This window comes from Neofelis nebulosa, chromosome 1 (assembly GCF_028018385.1).
Source record: "Neofelis nebulosa isolate mNeoNeb1 chromosome 1, mNeoNeb1.pri, whole genome shotgun sequence".
Taxonomy (NCBI): Eukaryota; Metazoa; Chordata; class Mammalia; order Carnivora; family Felidae; genus Neofelis; species Neofelis nebulosa.
Window position 1 is genome coordinate 167,036,926 of NC_080782.1, and position 15,013 is coordinate 167,051,938.

The 15,013-nt window shown below is 49.6% G+C and overlaps 1 long non-coding RNA gene across 1 annotated transcript in view; it reads left to right on the forward strand.

Annotated features, from left to right (window-relative positions):
* Positions 1-255: 255 nt before the first annotated feature.
* Positions 256-15,013, forward strand: part of LOC131519762 (uncharacterized) — a 33,774-nt gene continuing 19,016 nt past the window's right edge. Inside the window, exons 1-2 of the long non-coding RNA XR_009265779.1 lie at positions 256-406; positions 569-779. This is a non-coding gene — a long non-coding RNA (uncharacterized LOC131519762). The remainder of the gene's footprint in view (positions 407-568; positions 780-15,013) is intronic.

Here is a 15,013-nt window from a genome sequence, read left to right on the forward strand (position 1 = left end):
TGGCCTCTTTTTCTAAGTGTCTCCAAGGAAGAGGAAACATTGTGGTGTGTCACAGATTGCATTGTGTTCCCTCTGAATTCAGATGCTGGATTCCTAAGCCTCATTACCCTAGAATGTGACCATCTTTGGAAATAGGGTCCTGGCAGATGTAATCAGTTGAGATGAGGTCACACTGCAGTGGGGGGGGAGGGAGGGAGGGGTGGGTCTCTCTGAGCCAATATGATTGGTGTCCTTGTACAGAGGACAAACTTGGACACATACACATGTCTGCAGACAGAGATGGGGGTGAAGCTTCCGCAAGCCAAGGGACACCAAAGATTGCCAGGAAACCACCAGAGGCTGGGAGAGAGGTATGGACCGGATGTTCCTCGCGGCCACCGAGGGAGCCAGTCTGCTCTCAAATTTGGTAAAGTTTGAGCAAGCGTTATTTTGAATTTCATAAGCTTAGATGTGTGTCTTTAGGCGTAGTGGATGTCTGATTTAAAATCTCTGTGCGCGTCCATTGTTTCTTGGTGGCAAATTCAACATGTGTTTTGAGTAGTTAATTCTAGATTTGTCCGTATTTCAGCATCAAGTTTTGCTTTCAATGGCTCTTCCCAGTGAAAGTACACAACAGCCGTTTTTCAAGAGGCTGCCAGGGGGGAGTGTCATTCGATGTCGCCAGAGGAACCCCCACACAGAGATCTCATGAGACGGTGCACCCAGGCAGAGTGGGCCACGGCGGGCCTCCTCACTGCGGTCAGAAACCTCAAAATTGAAAATTCCCAGTACTTCTTCAGGTCAGTGTAAGCCGGTTTGGCAAACAGCCCCTTTTCTGTGAAACGTTAATGTCGTCTCTTAGATGTGGTTGTTAACACGCTAAATATAGGCTCCTTAATATTCACGCACATCTATAACAACAAGGTCCCCCTTTGTCCGTGAAACAACCTGAAATCTTTTTCTCTTTTATGCGAAGGAGGAGGAGGAGGAGGGGGAGGAGGAGGAGGAGGAGGAGGAGGAGGAGATGGAGGAGGGGAGGCAATCTGAGGGTTTTGCGTTTGGAGATGAAGGAAGATAGGGAAGCCGGAGAGTAATCTGGAAGGATTCAAGTCCTCCTTTGGTGAGGTTTGAAAGCAGCTGAAATCAAAGAGGGCGCCGTCATTACTTGTCCTGACACAGGATCAGATAAAGCCAGAACCTACCCCCTGCTCGCAGGCACCTTGCTGAAAGTCCCGAAGGTCAGTAGGGGATAATCAGGAAACGTGTTGGGGGAGCCAGCCAGTTAACCGCAGAGATTGTGATTTTGATCTGAGAAGAGAGAGGAAGGCGGAAGAGGTAGGAGGTTACAATCACTCTGGTTCCCCGAGTGTTCCTTAGACCCAGCATAAGACAAGGACGTACCGAAGACTGAAGAAATGAGCCTCCTCTATCGTTCTGTGAAATAGAAGGTGACAGAGATCTGGATGGCGACGTCTGCCAAAGGGAAAGTGCGAACTTTGTTCTTTTTTTGCTGACGGTGCTGTTGTATTAATAGTAACCTAGTCATCACGGTGACAGGTCCCTCCTAAAATATCTGTGGGGAAACATCTGGAGCAGGTGGAGCCGTCACTAGGGTACCCTTGGTCGGGTAAACGAGCAAAATTGTTATGAAGGAATTTGTCTTAATTCAGGCTGCTGTAACGAAATCCTACAGACTGGGGCTTGTGAACAACAGGAATTTAATTCTCGCAGTTCTGGGGACTGGAAGCCTGAGGTCTAGGTGCTGGCCCATCCAGCGTCCGGCGAGGACACGATTCCTGGTTCGCAGAACCAGATGGTGTCTTCTCCCAGTGTCCTCACCAGGCGGGAGGGCCGAGGGAGGGAGCTCTCTGGGGTCTTTTCTAAAGGCACTGATTCCATTCTTGAGGGCTCTGCCTCACTACCCAATCACCTCCCAAAGCTCCCATCTCCCAGGAACACCAATCACATTGAGGGTTAGGATTTCAACGCATGAATTCGGGGAGGATGCAAACATTCAGTCTGGAGCATACTGGAAAGACAAGGTAACATATTGAAACACACGGGGGCCTATCATGTTTCCCCCCCGCCCCCCACCTGACTGTGGGGAAGACCATAGGAAAGGAAATTTGTGGGGTGGACCCCGAAGGGGTTGTAATTCAGAGAAGCAAATAACCTTTGAGAGGCAAGGTGGTTCTGTGGATATTCTGGAAAAAGGCTTTGAACGGTAATCCGCTGCTCTGCCCAATGCTTGAAACACTGGAAAGCAGTTCTTATTCAATGAAAATAGCCGAGACGACAATATCCAGGACTTCCTTTTCTTACAGAAATATGGTCAAGGCACAAGTTGCAAACCAGCTTTATTACTCTATGTTTAATATCCCTTATTTGTTTAGCGATTCTTTCAAAGTCCGAATGGAAGTCCAAAGTCCACCCCCGCTGCTTTTTTTTTTTTTTTTTTTTTGGTGACTCAAATAACTTTTTTCAGGAAATTGCTTGTATAGGTTTTCAAATGTTTTGTTATGAGTTTTCCAGACCCCTCCCTAGAATGGAGCTGTTGCCCTAAAACCTGAATTTAGCTTTATATTCACTTGAGAAACTGTCTTAGCCGGGGCTCCAGGCCATCCTGCCCAATCCACGGCAACTGAAGCTTAGGGAAACTTCTGAGCCTCGCCTGGTTTTCCAGATCTTTCTCCCCAGCCCCCTCCCTGCCCCCCTGCCGACAGCTGTTGCTTGTGTATCTGCAACAGGAATATCCTCTGGGTCCGACGGTCGGTTGTGCTGGGGTACAGGGAAGGTTGCAAAATCCTGACCGAGGGCCCTTAGCTCTTTGGACCCCTGGCTCATGCACCTGTTTTCCTCCTTCCCACTGACCTTCCCACCACACAAAAACCTTAAGATCAGTCATGATAACAGGATGGTAATAATACAATAATACAGTAGGTACGGTTCCTGGACAATGTATTTATTTATTTAAATAAACAAACTAACATCTGTACAGTTCTCAGACCCTTCTGTCTCTCTCTCTCTCTTTTTTTTTTTTTTTTTTTTACTGGTTATTTATATTTGACAGAGGGGGAGACAGCACAAGCAGGGGAGGGGAGGAGAGAGAGAGAGAGACAGGATCCGGAGCGGACTCTGCTCCCACAGCAGCAAGCCCGATGTGGGGCTCGAACTCGTGAACTGTGAGATCATGACCTGAGCCGAAGCCAATGTTCAACCGACTGAGCCACCCAGGTGCCCCCGTGAACAATTGATCGAAATGAAAGGACAGAGCCTGGGAGGAAGGAGAGGCTTTCCCGTGTAAACATGAGGGGCTGGAGCCCAGGGACAACCGAAAAGTCCCACGTTACTGGAGCAACAGCCCCGGGGAAGCTCAAACCACCTGCCTGTGCGCCCGGGTGGCGGTGAGCAGAGACCCGGAGCCGATGCAAGGGGACGTTCACCGTTGTGCTGGATTGTCCCCCGTGCAGGCAAGAATGTTCAGGAAAATAAAAGCCCCCGAGATGATTTCTTACGTCTTCAATTGCTACAGTCTTCGTAAGATTGTAGAAGCATGCCTTCTCTGACAAGGTCAAATTTATAAATTTCAAGGCTGGGAAAACTTAAGGATTTTTCTCAGGCTTTAAAAAAGATAGCGGTGGGGGGATCACGTGTCAGCGTTTGCCTTTAAAATAAAATCAAGCGTGTGGGTGTTGGAATCAAGATGCTGTTGGGCAGGGATGATTTAATAAATATTTTCATGGAACAGAGGGGGAAGAGGGTCGAAGACATTGCGTCAAGGGACGCTGACGTCCTTGACTAGAGGGATCTTATAATTTATTATAATTTATTTCCAAACGTGTTCGTCTTTTAAAAACACTTTTTAAAAGTTTATTTCTTTATTTTGAGAGAGAGAGAGAGTGAGCGAGCAGGAGAGGGACAGAGAGAGAGGGAGAGAGAGAATCCCAAGCAGTTACCACGCTGTCTGCGCAGAACCCAACACGGGGCTTGATCTCATGACCATGAGATCATGACCTGAGCCCAAATCAGGAGTCGGACGCTTAACTGACTGAGCCACCCAGGCACCCCCCCACCCCCAAAACAATTTATTCTAAAATAATTTCAGATGGATGGAAAATTTACCAAAAAAAAAAAGGGTATCAGGGCTCCCATACTGCCTGTTCTTGGGGCGGTAGGATGAATCATACCTACTAGGTTATACTGCCTGGAAGCAGAGAGTGTCAGCTTGTAGGGCCGAAAGAGACCTTGCAGACGGGACCCGTCTAGGACTTTGCATGGAGGGTTATCCTGCATGATCCACGTGGGTCCCTACCGGTTTTGGAAATGCCCTTATAAGAGGGAGGGCAAGGGAGATTTGACTATAAAGAGAAGTTGACGAAAGAAGCAGGACCCTCCCTGAGTGATGTACTTTGAGGCTAGGGGAAGGGGCCACGAGCCAAGGAGAGGGCCAGGGAACCTCCCCTCCCCCTACCGGGGCGCCCCGCCCTGCCGCCCCCCGACTTCAGCTCACCGAGACCCGACCTCACACTTGTGGCCTGCAGGGCCTCAAGAGAATACATTTGTGTTGTTTCAAACCACTAAAGTTGTGCTACTTGGTCACAGCTGCAATAGGAAACGAATCAACCCAGATTCACTTATTCTTAACATGTTACCCCATTTGCTTTTCTGTTCCCTCATTCTTCCTCTTATGTGTATAGACACTTTGTTACGGGTGGTGGTGCTGTAACCCCTGTGAATCAGGGGAAAGTAGTGACCCGGCACGTTTTCTGTAGTGGGACAGGACAAGAAGTCAGACCAGGGCTGTTCTGGGAAGATCAGCTTGGTCCACCAACACGCTTCATGATTTTCTACTGCCTTGGCCAGTGGAGACGTTGTCCTGTGCTGTCGACCTGTCCTTCCGGAAGATGCTTTCCATGCCTTCTCGTGGGCTCTGCACGAACACATGCCTCTCGTTGGTCTGCACTGCGGAGTCCCTGTGTACCACCAGGACCTGGTGGCCCCCCTCCATCCTGACCTTGGGTCACTGTCACCTCTGGGTCTCCCTGGGCAAGCTAGCTCCTTTGGGCTGTGGACCCTCATGCACACCTGTCCCTGCCTGTCCACTTACCTGGTGAACTCGTATTCACCCAGCAGCCTTGGCCTGCCATCATCCCCCTGGGAAAGCCTTCTTCTGTACCCCAGTTTTCCACCCCCACCCCCACCTGCATACTAGTTTAGAGTTCTGATGGATACGTCCACATTACCTCGTGCTTTTCCGTGTAACACGTGTCATTATTATAAAGACTTGATCGTGTGTGTATGTAGCATGCTGGTGAGATTCAAGCGCAAAAAACATCGCCTATCTCCTACACATCTGGGATGTTCCCAATTATGGAAAAAACAAGTCATTTGACTTCCTGCCTTTGGCCATGTGGGGGTGATGCAAATCCCTCCCAGCTTGGGTATGTGAGGGGGTGCCGGATCGCTGAATCATCTTTTCAGATTTCTTTTTCCTCTGTCTTAGCAAAGGCTGCACTTCCCTTTGGCGTCTATAATGCCTGGCGAAGGAGGCAGGGGTTTTCATTAGGAGCCCACAGGTCTTTGGGAGGGAGGGGACTGAGCTCCCTGCGGTAGCCCCCATTTCAACGTGGGTGACGCCGGAGAGAGGGCGGAATGCCTGGACAAGCCTGCCGGGGGAGAGGAGAGACCGAGCTGGCATGATTTTGCAAAACTCGCAGCAACCATTTTGCCTGAAGCTGGAGCCACCTACGTGCCTAAGCATCTGGTCCTGGACCGGGTGCTTTGAGAGCGATGAGGGGCGTGTGTGAGTGTGACTTAAGTAAGCGGTGCACCGGATCCTGGGTCCGCCCGCAGGCTCCCCGCTGGATCTGGTGCGTGAAAGCACCTGGGGACGCTTGTGTGCTCGACTGGGAAGGGTCAGCCCTACAGTATGTTTGTATCCCTGTCTAGTGAAAGTAGATCACACCAGATAGCTGTGATCGCGTCTGCCCTCCATGACAGAGTGACAATATCTTGAGGGCAAGGCTGTGTCTACTTACCTGGGGCAGCTGATAGACCTCGCGCTGCCTGGGACGATGCTTTGTTGAATGAACGGATGAAATGACACCACAGTAAGAAGATCCGCTCGAGGGGCGCCCGCGTGGCTCAGTCAGTTGGGTTGGCTGTCCCACTTCGGCTCAGGTCCCGATCTCACGGTTTGTGAGCTCAAGCCCCGCATCGGGCTCTGTGCTGACAGCTCAGACTCTGCTTTAGGTCCGCTGTCCCTTCTCTGTCTGCCCCTCTCCTGCTCGCACGCTCCCTCTCTCTCAAAAATAAACATTAAAAAAAAAAAAAAAAAAGAATATCCTCTCCAATATCAACTTCTCCACAGACCTTCACAACTAACCTCACTCTCTTCACTTGGTTTGGTAAATGCAGGAAAGCTCTATGTTATCTACCTATCTCTGTATCTATGTGTATATATATGAGTAGTACTTGCATGTATAGTATCTATTTCCAGGATCATCGTATTTTATTTTTTTGTGCTTTTTTTTTTTAATGTGTATTTATTTTGAGAGAGAGGAGGGAGGGGTGGAGACAGAGAGAGGGAGAGAGAATCCCAAGCAGGCTCTGTACTGTCAGCCCACAGCCTGACGCCGGGCTCAATCCCATGATCTGGGAGCTCATGACCTGAGCCGAAACCAAGAGTTCAACCCGTAACCACCGACTGAGCCACCCAGGCACCCCTATTTAAAAAATTTCTTTAGCGATTTCTGTATTTTCTGGGACACCTGGGTGGCTCAGTCAGTTGAGCATCCGACTTCGGCTCATATCACGATCTCACAGTTTTTGAGTTCAAGCCCTGCGTCGGGCTCTGTGCTGACAGCTCGGAGCCTGGAGCCTGTTTCAGATTCTGTGTCCCCCTCTCTCTCTGCCCCTCCGCCACTAACACTGTGTCTCTGTCTCTCTCAAAAATAAATAAACATTAAAAATTTCTGTATTTGGGGCGCCTGGGTGGCTCAGTTGGTTAAGCGTCCGACTTCAGCTCAGGTCACGATCTTGTGGTCCGTGAGTTCCAGCCCCGCATCAGGCTCTGGGCTGATGGCTCAGAGCCTGGAGCCTGCTTCGGATTCTGTGTCTCCCTCTCTCTCTGCCCCTCCCCCGTTCATGCTCTGTCTCAAAAATAAATAAAACGTTAAAAAAAAAATTAAAAAAAATTTCTGTATTTTCTGATTTGGGAAAAGCAATGGGCATATATTAATTCTAAAATTACTTTTTAAATTAAAAAAATATATATATTTTAGAGAGAGTGCACATGAGCAGGGTGGAGGGGCAGAGGGAGAGAAACTTTTTTTTAAAGTTTGTTTATATTTATCTTGAAAGAGAGAGAGAGAGAGAGAGCATGTGCAGGGAAGGCCCAGAGAGACAGAGAGAGAGAGAGTCTCAACCAGGCTCCATGCTGTGAGCATAGAGCCCGATTCGGGGCTTGAACCCATGAACCGTGAGATCATGACCTGAGCCAAAGTGGGGCGCTTAACCGACTGAGCCACCCAGGTGCCCCCGGTATTATTTTAAAATTCTGCACATTATGTTTGGCTACTTTTCTTCTGTCTAATTGACCTACTATTTCTCTATCAGTTCTTTGGTGGGACCATAATGTTCTTTTTTAAAGTTGTATTACCTCACACCATTTTCAAGTGAAAAACTTGCCTCTTTTGAAGCCCCAGAACTCCCTTCCCTCCCCCAGGACAGTAGCTGTATTCTTAGTGTCCTTTAAGAAAATACCTGTAAAATCTGAAGTTCCAGAGAGTTCACCATTCATCAACCACTGCTCTATGTTATCCCGGAAAAACACCTACACGCTTCTCTGTACTCGAGCTGGCCTCCACGTGAGAAGACTAAACATCGTTTTCCAGGATGTAATGTGGGAGCCAGGGAAGCTCCCCCTGCACCCCAACACCTTCCCTTTAGTTGGAGAAAACATTCCTTCTACAACTGAGGGGGAGAAAAGTCCTTAGCTTAAATTCACTTTCTGCAGCCTATGCCTGGTGTGGGGTTCTGGCATTCGAATCGGTGGCAGAGGCACACTGAATGACCCTTTTGAGAACCAAATAGCAAAGTCCCCCTGGTGTAGGGAAGAAATGGGCTGATAAAGGGAAGCCGGAGGTGCCAGAGACGGAGTTCACCAAGTTCGCGGTTTTGTCCAGGGCGCAGGCTGGTCCTCCTTCTCTGAATGCTTTTATAACTGTTTTTGGCCGACTTGACTTGGAAGTTTGCATAAAATAGGCTTATTTAATAGAAACCGACCTTGTTCTTTTTCCGGGCCCGCAATGGAAATTTTCAATCGGAGAAAGTCTGTTTAATAAATGCATTTTGTAAACATTACATCGAATTTGCCCAAAGTGTCTTTACTTTCATGCTGCTTTGCACAATGAGTTCCATCCGGGAAAAGCCACATTTTTCGGGGGTGGGAGTGAATTTCTTCTATTTTCTTCTCAGGACAGTCTGTGAAATCACCAATCTCCCTGGTGCTTTTGACCAGAAAAATGAAACTTCATGAGGTGATGGGGCAGTTGGGGGGCTGCTCGTGATGAATCAGCAGCAGTTTCTGCATGACCGTTCAATTTTTAATGCTGTGAACTGACTTTTTAGCCAGAGAGCACCTACTGGAAAGCACTGGACCCTGCAGTGTGTTAATTACCCAAGGTCCGTGTTCCATCCCTTGCGATGAATTTCATTCTGCAGGTGTCTCTAGGAAATGAGAGAGTTGTCTGGGGGTGGGGGGGGGTGGGTTGCATTTCTTTAATAGGGCAAGATACATATCCGACATGGGAAGGATCATGAGGACTCATCCAGGGGACATGGCTCTTCCAAGGAAAAACCCCAAATCAAAAAGATCCCAAAGCACTAGCTGTCGGTGGGGCTATAACGATGAGGCGTTATTCTGGCTTCTAATTTGCACTGCGTGTTAGTAGAGGGATTCCTTTGGAGTCCCAGTCATTCCCAGCAAGTCTCAGGCTTAATTTGTTTTCCCAGTGGCAGGAAAATATTCACATCCATGTCCAAACTCGCAAATTGAATCCAGAAATTTACTGAAGACTGAGGAAAGTGTCCTATGGTAATAACCACTCCTCCAAACTGTGGAAAAGCCGAAAATCTCTTTAGCACATGGAAGGCAACGGTATTGCGTTGTTGGAGGCGAGAGTTGTGTTCCTCTCCATTCCCATTTGTCTCTGTGACCTACATACAGTGTCCCCCGAAATTGTGGGGGATCCACACGGATATGAGAGCAAGCAGGGTCCCCGGCCCACCCTGGGGTTCTGGCCTGGTGCAGTCAGGTTAGCCTAAAGAGACCGAGAGGTGGGATGTTCCAGAGGGAAGAACACAGCCCCAGCTCTCTGGTATCCGTCAAGGTTGTAAGAGTGTGATTCCGTGCCCCAGGTGACAGCCAAGGATTTGCTTCTGATCCAAAGTCAGCCATCCTCAAGCTGAACAGCAATCTACAAGTTGGCCTTGCTTTAGCACTCTGACCCCAGGGGTGACTGAACACCTGACCCTTGGGGCGCCTGGGTGGCTCCCGTGGTTATGCGTCGAGCTCTTGGCTTTGGTTCAGGTCATGATCTGAGGTTGTGAGTGCGAGCCCCGCACTGGGCTCTGGGCAGACAGTGCAGAGCCTGCTTGGGATTCTCTCTCTCTGCCCCTGGCGCTCTCAAAATAACATGAAACCACCCCCCACCCACCACCCCCCGCCCAAAACACAAAAACCTGCCGCTTGTTCAAAGACTGTGAATGGAGACCCACTGAAAGGGACGCAGGAAGTTTTTGAGACGTAAGAAACACCCAGAGAGCCTCAGCTTCTGTGAGTCCTGGTTATGTGGCTGCCGGATGGCTTTTCTTCAAACACACGTTTTAACTTTTCTGTGTGTTTTAACGCTCGACTGCTGCAGACCTGTCGACCTTAAGGTTGAGTGCTTGAAAGCACATGGTGGGTTAGGAATTCGGGCAGGGCTCACGAGGCTGCTCCTCGTGCCGTCGGCGGGTCTCACTTTTTCCTCCGCTCGGCGGACCGTTGGGGCTGAGCTGGAAGGTCCAAACAGGCTTTGCTCACGCGGCTGGCTCCGCGGTGCCCCTTTCTCGCCACATGAGCCAGCTTGAGCTTTTCACCACTTGCCGACTTGGGAGTAGTCGGCCTTCCGGCATGGAGACGGGCTTCCAAGCAGCAGGCTGAAGAAAGCTGGAAAGCTGGCCTCGGCACAGGCACGGCACCTCTGTTGCCACATTTTGTCGCTTGCGGCACTGTCCGAGACCAGTGGGAACCCAAGGGGAGAGGGACAAGGGTTTTCCTCTGGCTTGAGGAGCAACATATGCTGCCAGAGGGGTAGAGAATGGATGGTGGCCGTCGTGGGAGACTGCCCCCTATGCACCCGCCCCCATTCATACGTTTGTGCCCTCACCCCCAAGGTGATGCTGTTTGGAGGAAGGGCCTTTGAGAGGTGAGTACCGTCAGATGAGGTTAGGAGTGTGATCCTTGTGACGCCATTAGTGGCCTTTTGAAAGGAGAAGGGACACGGGATCTCCGTCTCCCTGTCACGTGAGGCCACGGCAGCGAAGCAGCCATCTGCAAACAAGGAAGGGAGTTCGCCAAACCCTGCGTCTGCCAGCACCCGATCTCGGACTTGCAGCCTCCAGGACTCTGGGAAATAAACGGTTGTTGCTTCAGCCCCCAGACTATGGTATTTTGTGATGACAGCCCCAATGGACCAAGACGCGACAGCAAGAGACAGAATTTAACGGAGCGAGGGGCTGGTAGGACTCCTTGCCTTTGAGGCTGAAAAGTACAACTTTCGGAGACGCGCTGAGTCATCGCCGCAGGCAGCGAATGGCACGGAGGGCGCTGCTCGGTGGGCGCGGTTCTTGGCAGTGAGGACGCCGAGTGAGTAACAGGATGGAGAAGAAGGTCCTTTCTCGGAGGGACTGCATCCGACGCCTGGAAGGAGGGCACTTCTCTTCTGGGTTCCGGACCTGGCTCAGTCCGTGGAAAGTCCATATGCTTTCTCCTCCTCTCCCTTCCCTCCTGCTTCTTGCAGCCTCCTCGGATACACAGACTCGCAGCACAGACAGCCTGTGCCACCCCCCGGGGTGGGGGCAGAAGACAGCTGTGACAGCATGCCTCCCCTCCCACCCCGGTCCCCTCTCTCACCCCTGGGGCTCACCTGTCACCAGCCACTTCCAGCTGCAACGTATGAAGCCTCTCGGCAGGTGGTCACTCTGGCGTTCCTGGAGGGTGAGGGCTTTCGGTGGGTTTTGTTTTTGTTTGGAGACTGGCTCCCTTCTGGTGGCCATATGTAGCCCCTCAGGCCTCCCATAAACCACCCTGGCGACAAGGCAGGGCCCTTAACATCATTCTAGTTTTTCGTAGACGCGCTAACCTGAAATTAAGATACGATTCGTTCATCTTGTTAAGAAGATGGGTCTCTCAAGTCAGGTTAATCTACTAGTGCATTTTCCTGCCATTCACATACTCAGGGAGAGCCTTTTCTGCTCCTGAACCTTCCAACATTTCAGTCTATGCCCGGGGGCCCTTATTTGGGGCAGGACTGGGTTCCTTTCACCCCTTCTATCAATCATTTTTTGCTCCCTGTGCAAACACGGCTTTGTCATTGTTCCAAAAATAGGTGCTTTCAAGGAGCCTGGTAACTGGTTGATCTTGTTCTCCTCTATGGCTGTTTTTACTTGTAGCAACAACGAGAAGACGTGACCACCATTTTTCACCTCCATAAAACGGTTCTCTCGTGGATATAAACAACTCACCTTTTGGCCTTGTAGTTTACTCACTGGGGAGCATGATTATTTTTTTTATTGCCTTGTAAAGTAGCTTGCCTGTCACATTATAGCTTAATTGGGAACACAACATAATAAATAATTTAAAATAGGAATATTGCTGTCTGTATAGGGAGGCAAGGAAAACACAACCCAGATTAGGTCCCTCTGGTGTTGCTCAAGGGTTCTAGACCTGTGGTGTTTTAAATAAAATTTGCACCGAGAATGCTTCTGAATCTTCTCTTTCAAAATTTGTTTAATGTTTATTTATTTTTGAGAGAGAGAGAGAGAGAGAGAGAGAGAGAGAGACGGTGGGGGGGGAGGTGCAGAGAGGGAGGGAGACACAGAATCCGAAGCAGGGTCCAGGCTCCGAGCTGGCAGCACAGGGCCCGACACGGGGCTCGACCCCACAGACCGCGCGATCATGACCCGAGTCGAAGTTGGACATTTAACCAACTGAGCCACCTGGGCACCGCTACCTCTGGATCTTTTCTCAAGCTGTTCTCCCTCTAATTCCTCAATAAAAACAGGTCACATGGTTTTGTTTTCCCATCTGCAGATTGAGGGTTTCTTGTCATCAGATGTGTTCAGTGGAAAGGATCTTAATACCTTTCCTTTGTAGCTCCATGGGTTTGTTAATAGCACCCACATCACAGAGCCGCTGGCCATACACGAGACGGCCACACAGCCTGGCAAAAAGCAAAGATTGAACGACTATCAGGTGTAAAGTCAAGGGCTTTCTTCCAAACTGGACCTTTAGATGCCAACAGAGCCGACTCCGTCCCTGAAAACATGCTCGAGATGTTGCTGTGAACATAGTTTTCAGATGTGATGAACACTTTCAACCAGGTGACTTTAAGTAAAGCAGTTGTCCCCTTACTCTGAGCTCATCCCATCAGCGGAAGGCCTCAAGAGCCAATACTGAGGTTTCCAGGAGAAGGAATTTTGCCTGAAGCCCACAGCACCGAGTTCCTGCCTTAACTTCGGACCTGCCAGACTGACCTACCGACTGGAGGCTTGCCAGTCCCGTGATCACGTGAGCCAATTCTTTAAAATCACTCTGTCTCCCCATACAGATATGTGTCTCGTTGCTTCTGTTTTTCTGAAGGACCCCGACTAATACACTGTGCTCTTGTGCTATTTGAATTTATCTTTAACCGCAGCCGTGTATTATTTTCATAAAAGAAACTACTGGATTTCAGGGTGTAGATAGACGTGGGGCAGACTCTTGGATGCTTCTTCATTCAACACCTGAGACGTGCAGGCATGGAGACTGTCTGCTACAGAGTCACTTCAGGAGCCCCCGGGGGGCATAAGGGTGAGGGTGTGCCAGCTTGTGGCTTCTGGACGGGCAGGTGCTAACTAGACTCGAATTCCTAAAGTGCAAGTTGGCCTCCACATAGTATCAGTTGTCAAAATGGAAAATGCTGTTTCGTGACCATTGGGAACCTATTGTGGGTAATCAGGAAATCATGGAGTTGTTTGAGGGGAATATGTGGTATTTTTGATATAAGCACTTAATCTTTTGAAGTGTGGGGATAGTTTGGGGGACAACCAAGCAAGAATTTACTTCTGAGTAGCAGAGAAAGGGGGAAATCTAGCCATTTAACTCACTGTGTAACTGTAACTGTGTAAACATAAGCCTCGTTCCTTCCTAAAAACGAGAACGTTGGAGGTAAATGATCTTGTAGATTCATTGTCCAGTTCCACAGGGTGACAGGTTCCTGAGGATGCTGTCCTGCCCCGTCGAGCTTTCTCTTACGCTCTTTGCCCGTGAGCGCACTCCCTTGACCAGCTATGCTGAGAACCAGGCAGTGGTCCCAACCCAGGATGGCGTCACTGCTCGGCTGCAGGGCAGTTAGATGAGGTGGTTTGTCTGGAACTGATTAGAAGGTCCAGAGACGAGGTGGGAAACCAGAAGCAGCCTTGTTTGTGGTGGGGGACTCAGGAAAATGCCAAGAAGTTGGGCACAGCAAAGCAGCGATCGGGAGAGCTGCATGCGGGAGGAACGTGGATTTCCATACATCCAATGGCGCCGTTGCCCACAACGTTGGCCTGGACCTTGATCCGATGAGAACTGATAGCTGATGCCCTTAGTTTGGAAGTCAGTGGCGAGGTGCTTTCTCCTACCCAGTCGCTGCTGTGTGTGGAGCACTCTGCACGGGTTATGGTTAATCTGGATTAGTCTTCACAACAAACCTGTGAGGTTGGCATTATTTTCCTAAGTTTATTGTATTTATTTTGAGAGAGAGGTGGGGGAGGGGCACAAAGAGAGGGAGAGAGAGAGAATCCCAAGCAGACTCCACCTGCCAGCACGGAGCCCGACGAGGGGCTTGAACTCCTGAACTGTGAGATCACGACCTGAGCTGAAATCAGAGTTGGATGCTTAACTGACTGAGCCCCCCCAGGCGCCCCTTAGTTCCCTAATTTTTACTACACGATGATACTGAGGCTCAGATACTGAAAGAGCTTTCCTAGGGTCAGAGAGCAGAGTATTAAACTGGGAAATAGTGGAGCTAACATTCTGCCTTCGGTCTTTCTGACCCCAAATCCATAGATGATCCATTATACACCTGTGCTTTGAGTGATTGGCTAAAGACTGAATGAACAAATGAATGCATATTTGACTGGCCGGTTCAATATCTTATAGCAAGAAATACCCCGTCCCTTGCATAATGCATTTAAAAATAATTTTCAGGGGCGCCTGGGTGGCTCAGTCGGTTGGGCATCCGACTTCGGCTCAGGTCACGATCTCGCAGTTGGTGAGTTTGAGCCCTGCGTCAGGCTCTGTGCGGACAGCTTGGAGCCTGGAGCCTGCTTCGGATTCTGTGTCTCCCCCTCTCTCTGCTGCTCCCCTGCTCATGCTCTGTCTCTATCTCCCAATAATGAATAAACATTAAAAAAAAGTTTAAAAAAATTTGCAAGGGGCTCAATTGGTGGTTGATGTCAGCTCAGGTCACGATCCTAGAGTCGTGGGATCGAGCCCTCTGTGGGGCTCCACACAGAGCGTGGAGCCCGCTTGCGACTCTCTGTCTCTTTCTCTTTCTCCTGTGCTCTCTCAAATATAAATAAATAAATTAATTAATTAATTAATTAAAAATAATTTTCAGAATTGCACCTATAAGGGTGGAGAGGGACCTTTAACCAATGTGGGGCTTTGGCTTTGCAGACCCTCTGAGGGCAGGAAGAGCACAGAACCAATTCCGTCCTTTTTAGGCTAAGAATTCGGCCAAGT